At 31.4% G+C, this 8125-nt stretch overlaps 1 long non-coding RNA gene across 2 annotated transcripts; it reads left to right on the forward strand.

Moving 5' to 3' along the window:
* The first annotated feature begins 2492 nt into the window (after positions 1-2492).
* Positions 2493-5921, forward strand: LOC127719095 (uncharacterized). 2 transcript variants are annotated; one of them, XR_007990166.1, is made up of 4 exons: positions 2493-2571; positions 3741-3835; positions 4144-4207; positions 5799-5921. It is a non-coding gene; the product is annotated as an uncharacterized LOC127719095 (long non-coding RNA). The 2 variants fall into 2 exon arrangements; XR_007990165.1 differs by lacking the exon at positions 4144-4207.
* The last annotated feature ends 2204 nt before the right edge of the window (positions 5922-8125 follow it).

The following is an 8125-nucleotide window of genomic DNA, read 5'->3' on the forward strand; positions in this document are numbered from 1 at the left end:
AACAATGTTCTATCGCAGTCCGCGTTCAGATAATTTAACTCCTTTTCGATACACAATAGTTGTGTTTCGTTTTAGTGACATGATAAACGCCATATGCAAGTTTTCGTTTGGATGCATATAGTTTTTCTTTTTCCTTTTACCGTGTTTTTATCCCATTTATTCATGGCATAAATCGGAATACTACTAAAAGTAAAGTTATCGAAGCACTATGTTTTAAGTTGATGAATAAATCAGAGCGATTGTATTTATTTTTTTATTTGAATTCGATAGTGAGGTGTTATCCACAAGAAGACGATTAATTATATTTTGTTGTTTGTTTTTTTTTTCTTGTTACAAATTGCATATTAAATTTTAATCGGCTTAAATAAAATGAACAGTTTATCTTAAACAACTCACCATGATAAAAGATTAAAAAAAAATGTTTGTGATTCTTTCACAAACATAAAGTACTGTATTAAATGTGTTCAATGTGAAATTAATAAACAATTTTCTTATATCCGGTCTTCTACATTTTCCAGAGCAGTATTAAAAATTAAGGAGGTCGTTGTTCTATGAATGATATGATGATTTATATATGTACAATTATAATGAAAATATGAATAATAATAAAGTATTTCAAAAAGAAACATTATTTTTAGTTTAAATTGCAATCCCCGAAATATCAATTTACTATAAACGATCAACTCTTTTTAGAAACTTTATTAACAGTAATTAGAGGAAAATCAATTTCATATGCTTCTTTTAGGAAGAAACAAAAAGATAAAAAAGAACAAAATACTATCAGAAGATATTAAAAAAGTAGAAGAGCAAATCTTGACAGAAGAAATCTTTACTGAAATTGAAAAAAAAAGAAAACTGATTTAAAAGTATTAAGGCAAGAATAAATGAGGGGGTCCTACATCAGATCCAAAATGCAGTGGATAGAAGAAGGAGAAAAACCTTCAAACTTTTTTCTGAATTTAGAAACTAAACATTTTATAAAAAAAACTTTTTCAAAATTAGTAAATGAAAGAGGGGACACTGTCAGTGAGTAAGATGAAATATTAAAGGAGGCAAACAATTATTACAAAAGGCTATATACCAAAACAGAAAAGTTGAATGATGTTAACCCTAATTGTGAAATTCCATATACTCATATTAAAAAACTAAATAATGCCATAAAAGAATCTTTGGAGGGTGATATTACTTATAGTGAATTAACAACAGCTTGACAAAGAATGAAAAATGAAAAAAGCCCTGGGTCAGATGGTTTCACCAATGACTTTTTCAAGTTTTTTCTTGATAGATATAGGAACATTTGTATTTCGCTCTTTAATTAATGGTTACGAAAAGGGAGAATTATCTATTACTCAAAGACAAGGTATTATAATCTGTATACCAATGGGAGATAAACCAAGACAGTTCATGAAAAAAATGGCGACCAATAAGTTTACTCAATACCACATATAAATTAGCGTCAAGCTGCATAGAAGAGCGTATAAAATTAGTTCTACCTCAAATTATAAACAGTGATCAGACCGGTTTCATTCCTGGTAGGTTTATAGGGGAAAATAATCGTCTTATTTATGATATTTTATTTCATACAGAACTTAATGATTTACCAGGACTGCTCCTTCTCATAGATTTTGAAAAGGCTTTTGACTCTGTATCATGGAATTTCATTGAAAACGTTTTAGACTTTTTCAATTTTGGCCCCTCTATAAAACACTGGATAAGGACCTTTTACAAAAATATAAGTTCTGCAGTTTCTCAAAATTGTTTTTTATCTGAATTTTTTGAAATTCAAAGAGGTTGTCGACAAGGGGATCCTTTATCACCTTATATCTTTCTTTTATGTACAGAAATACTTGGAACCCAGCAAACACACGACGTACTCCCAACGTCGGTTAATGGTCGTCTGAAAGTCATGTCTTGAGTTTACGTCGTACCAACGTTGTGGGAACGTAAAAACCCAACGTTGGATGCAGACGTACTTACGACGTTATAAAATTACGTCGAATGTACGTAAATTTAGTACCCTGTCAGGACGTAACATTTTATTACGTTGTGACAACGTGCTTATAACTGTCATAATCCGACGTAACATTTTGTTACGTCGTATCAACATTATAATAACGTAGCCTGAACAAACCCTGTGAATACCAGTGACACATTTAAATCTGGTTTTATGGGACGATTTTTGTGGGTATGAGTCTTCCTGGATATAACATTCACCTTCACTAGAATATATTCACGTTTTTTTTTATTTTCAAAATATCCCCCTTTTTTCCTGCACAGACATAATTTGCACCAAAATGTCCAAGAAAATATTACAAATCCAATTTTAATGTTCTCATATATATATTTTGTATGAATATTTATTGTTTAATATATCATTAAAGTTTTGTCATCATTTATCGTTTTTTTACGATTGGTTATAAATAGTGGAACGTTCAGCAGTACTCGGGTTTTACCGCTGCGTACTATGAAAAGTCTGAGCATGCGCACTTTCACCGCTTGATTTTTAAAAAATGTGATAACCTAACTTGCAGTGAAATTTAGCTCGATCCAGATTCCAGAACAAAGAAAAAGGTAATATAATAATTGCACATTACGCCAAAAAGGTTCTCCATGATAAAAACTAGTATGATTGAAGAAAATAAAACATTTGTTGCCGTGTTGGGCGCCTCTTTCAATTCTGTTGTCCGTGACCGTGTTGAAATATGATACTTCTTATTTTACTGTCAATATATTGCACTGATACAAGATATTTTAGCCAAAATTTGTGTTATTTGAATCCATTTTTCAAAATGCTCGATTAACTTGTGTTGTTTTTTAAGATATATGAAATTAACTGTAGAAAGTAAAAAAAAAGGGGGGTGCACAGGCACTTGTTTTCTATCCATGCCAAGAGCTACTATCCCTATATATTAAGGCTGCTAGTGTCTTTTGCACTGTTATTTTTTGATAATGTTGGAAGCATAAAAGTCTTATCTATATCACAAATGCGAAGCTAGACATCTCGGCATATTACAAACTCGGCCCATTACAAACTCGGCCAGTTACAAACTCAGCCTTTTAATGATAATACTACATGTATCACTGGTGGTCGTCCTGAACATGCATGAAATATTTACCACTGGACGTTAAGCAACCAACAATCAATCAATGTATCACTGGGTCTGACATGCATGGGAATAAACAATTGTGCCAATAACGACTGTCGTAGATAGGTGTCACAGAAAAATAAAAATACCCTTCATAGACGTCATAATTATTTGGGACAAGATCGTCGTAGATAGGCGTCACAGAAAAAAATTAAAATAGCCTTCCAAGACGTCATAATTATTTGGCACTAGGTCGTCGTAGATAGGCGTCACAGAACAAAAATTAAAATAGCCTTCCAAGACGTCATAATTATTGAGACTAGGATCCAGTCGGGAAAAGTTGGGTAAAATTTTCCTGTTTTGAGGGTAAAACCAAGTTTACTGGTGTTAGAAAAACCAGTATATAGGGACGTCTTTTTTGCTGTTCAATTTATGGTATGAAATCTAAATGTTTATCAATGACGAGCTGTATTCAACTCTCACTGAATATGTGATCAGAAACAATGTCGTAATCAATCATAAAACTTATGAATTTTGGAATGCATGTAAATTTGTTCCTACCTAGTTCTCCCAAAGATTTGTTGGACTGACACTCATGTAAACAGACGGAGGAATATAGAATATAATTGAATGTATTTATAATTTTTTTTCCAGAGTCTTGTATAAAAATCCACAGATCCAATGTGTCTGAGGTTGAGGAATGCATTGCAGTAACACCAGCTCAAAAAGATGGACCAAGATATAAAAAGGTAAACATCAGTTGATCAGCTCTTTTTATGCCCTCCTTCACTGAGTGATATAGTTTTACTCTTGTTCTGTACGTACATGTACATACATTGAACTCAAAATTGGTTTCTGTTCTCTAACTTTAGTTTGCCTGAACGACATGTTATGAAATTTATACACAATGCTTATTATCATAAAACGCAGAGTTTGAATTTGAAGAGCATCTGTTTTACTGTTCTTTAGTTATCTCCTTTAATTACATCATTTGTGGCTCATAGACACATTCTTTTATTAATTTTATTTATCAAATTATAATTTGTTGATTTTATAGATTGCGTTCATTGGCATATGATATAAGGTCTTGCTGTATTGCTGTAAATTCTAAATGTATTAAGGTAAAATCCTATGAATATCTAAAATCAATTGATAAATAACAATTTTGAGAAACCAAACTTCCTTTTTTAATTTGGATTCATTATTATTTGTAGAATAACTACTGGTTGTTCCAGAAAATACTATGTCCCCCCAGGGAAGGCTCTTTTTTTTTTTTAAATTATGTGGAGGTGGTTGTATTTGAAATACCAAAATGCAAAGGGAGTGTTGTTCTTATTTATTTTTATATGCCCGTTTACGGGACGTATTATGGTATACCGTCTGTCCGTCCGTCATCAACATTTTGGACATTAACTCAAAACTGCCTAAACCAATTTGCATAAAACTTTGATGAATTGTTTAATTCTATTGACGTGAGCTCCCTTTCGTTTTTCTATAAATTTTAGATTTTACGTGTCCGAGTTATGGGGTTTTATTCATTAAAAAAAGGGGGATTTTCCAGTTTTCGGAAAATAACTCAAGAATGCTTTCACCAACTTGCAAGAAATTGTGGTGAATTGTTTATATCTATTGACATGAGCTCCCTTTTGATTTTTATAAATTTTAGATTTTACGTTTCTGAGTTACAGGGTTTTATTCATAAAAAAGGAGGATTTTCCAGTTTTCGGACAAAACTCACAAATGCTTTCAGCAGTTCTTATGAGACTTTGGTGAATTGTTTATATCTATTGATGTAAGCTCCGTTTAGAATTTTATAAATTTTACATTTTACATTTCTGAGTTATAGGGTTTTATTCATTAAAAAAGGGGGGATTTTCCAGTTTCAGACAATAACTCAAAAATGCTGTCAGCAATTCTCATGAAACTTTGGTGAATTGTTTATATCTATTGATGTAAGCTCCCTTTTGATTTTCATAATTTCTAATATGACATTGAGAATTAATTGAACTTTATTTGTTTATAGTCTGACAACAGATTTACTAAGTATTGCGCAACAGCACAGTGTATAGCACAACAGCAAGAAATCTTTATATTAATTGAATATAAATTCAATTCATATAACCAATTTCAAGTTCTTTGACTACATTTATTCAGAAACCTATAATAAGTCAAATATTTAATTTCAGTCCAAATTCAGACCTGTATCAAGCTTGAATATTGTGTCCATTTTTGCCCCAACTGTTCAGGGTTATAATTTGGACCTCTGTGGGTGTATCCAGCTGCACACAGCGAAGCAGTTTATTAATTCTGTCGGTGCTGGGGGTTAAAAAATGGTTGTCCCTGGGGGGCGGACATAGTATTTTCTGGAACAGCCATAATTTCATTAACACATGTTCAATTTAACAACAAATTTATTTTTTAAATAAGAACAAAGGTTAACCAAAAGTTATAAATTATTATATACTGTTGAAATTATGTTAAAACTTCTAACATACATTATCAAAATGTGTATAATTGGCAAAGATACAAACATCTCTGACACAGTAACAGCACAACATAATTATGAATCTGCAAGATTTATTATACGACCAGCAATAGAAAAAATATTAATTATGTTTACACACAGGATATTTTTTAAGAACTGCTGTAATTCATAAGTTGGGATCAGTTTTTTTTTTTGTATTTTATAATTTATGATTATTTATTTTTCAGAGACCTGAAACCAACACAAGACCAACTGATCAGAGGGCAGAAAACCAAAATTTGGAATGACATGTATACAACCAACACAAGACTAAAATTTGGAATAAAAATAAAAAAAATTCAGAAACATATTATTATTTTTTTATTGGTTCATGAAGCCAAGAAAAGAAGTCTTAACTTTTGGATATGTCTATCTCTAGTTGGTCAATGGAAAAAAGCAATAGTTAGTTTGATTGTATTTCAGGTATTTTCTTTATTTGGGATATTTTTAGAAGTGTATAAGTTGTGTAGAATATATATTTGTAAATTAGACAGTCAGCTTTTGGGCCTTTTTCCAAAGTTTTTTCCTAGCTTGTCATTGTGTAGTGAATACAGCTGAATGAATCTACAGTAAATATTAAGGTATATTTGGTAGTTTGTTGTATTTCTAAATAATTCATTAGAAAATGTTTTCCTTCGTTAAAGTGAAATCTACATTCTAGAATTTCCACCATCAAAGTGAAATCTATATTCTAGAACACTGAAACCCTAAACTTTCAGAAGTTGCAGCATGTACCAAGATGTCATGTTGAAGGCTGTACAGTTACCTATAATTGCTAACATCATCAATATTTGAGTTTAGGATAGAGGGTTGTCTCGTTGGCCATCATACAAAATCTCCTTTTTTGAATAGTATTATGTGTTAAATTTTTTAAAGAAAAGTTGCTTTTGTTAAATAGAAATGTGTAAAACTTGTACTTCAGTATTGCAAAAGTTAAAAACTAAGACTTTAACCTTAAAGAACTGTGTGAAACATTAATTGGACAAAACTACAGGTTTAATGTAAATTATAATGCAAAGTTTGGGGATAACACAGATATTTATACATTAGACATTGAAACCTGGCAAAAAGGTAAAAAAAAAAAAACTTTTGTGACTATATTATACACAGCTGGCAGTTTGGAAATAAGAGAGCATATCGACATTGTGTCCACCTTTCCTACATAGACAAATTTACAACTTAAAAAACAGGTCAAAAGAATAAAATATAGACCTTTGTTTACTTCTTCAATGGAATTTTATTGCTCCTATCAATCAAATGAGGACAAGGGACATTTACAGTTGTGTTGCGACGTTGTGACAACGTCTTATGATGGTAATAAATTACGTCACAAATTACGTTGTGCCAACGTTGTGTGGATGGTTGTCAGCACGTGCCTTGGAGTCCACAAAATTACGTTGTACCAACGTAATTTTACTACGTTGTCACAACGATAGTATTACGTTGTCACAACGTAATGTCAACGTTGGAGTGTTTACTGGGAATATTAATTAGAAAAAATACAGAAATAAAGGGAATTAACATAGATGATACCGAATATTTGATCTCTCAATATGCAGATGACACGTCAATTATTCTTGACGGTACACCAGAATCTCTGGATGCATAACTCCGCCTATTAAATAAATATGCTGAAATGTCTGGTCTCCATAAGAACTTGGACAAGACAAAGGTGGTGTGGATAGGGAAAAATATAGTCAAGACACCATGTGTGTAAAGTGGGAATTGGAATTGGGTTCCAGTAGGTTCACAATACTAGGAATAAACTTTTCGGTCAATTTACAAGAAATGGAATCTTTGAACTATTATCCTAAAATAAAAGAAATTGAAAATATAATTAATATTTGTCTAAACAAACACTTACTCCAGTGGGAAAGATAACAGTTATCAAGACACTAATTATTTCAAAATTAAATCATCTGTTTTTAACATTTCAAGCACCATGCTATATTACTCTTATACAACTTATTCGTACACTATATACATTTATTTGGGAAAACAAGCCTGACAAAATTAAAAGAGAAATATTATGTCTGGATCATAAATTTTGGGCGCTGAAAATGCTAGATATTGAAGAATATTTTAAAGGGTTAAAACTAACGTGGGTCCGACGGTTGTTAAAAAACAACACAATACTCAAAAAGCTAGTAGAAAGCACAGAAAATATTAATATTAAAAACGTAGTCTTATTAGGTCCATCAAACAGATGTAAAAACCCCTTTTGGAAAGAGGTTTTTAAAGCATGGACAGAAATGCAAAATCAGTAAATTAAAAGCAAACTAAATATTACTGTTATATGCATATACACATTCATGGATTTACAATCTGTCGATACCTGTATCTTGGCATTGCACAAGTCATGTTTTTCTCTGACTGTTTATGACGTCTTTACACTAAATTCATTGGATGTTGGATGTGTACGGATTGATAATTTAGTCTTAGATGCATGATTTTTTTTATTAGTTGTTAGTGGCTTTGAACTAGCTGTCAGTAACTGCAAATACTCTCTGATCTG

This window comes from Mytilus californianus, unplaced genomic scaffold, assembly GCF_021869535.1.
Source record: "Mytilus californianus isolate M0D057914Y unplaced genomic scaffold, xbMytCali1.0.p SCAF_10, whole genome shotgun sequence".
In the NCBI taxonomy this organism is placed as follows: domain Eukaryota; kingdom Metazoa; phylum Mollusca; class Bivalvia; order Mytilida; family Mytilidae; genus Mytilus; species Mytilus californianus.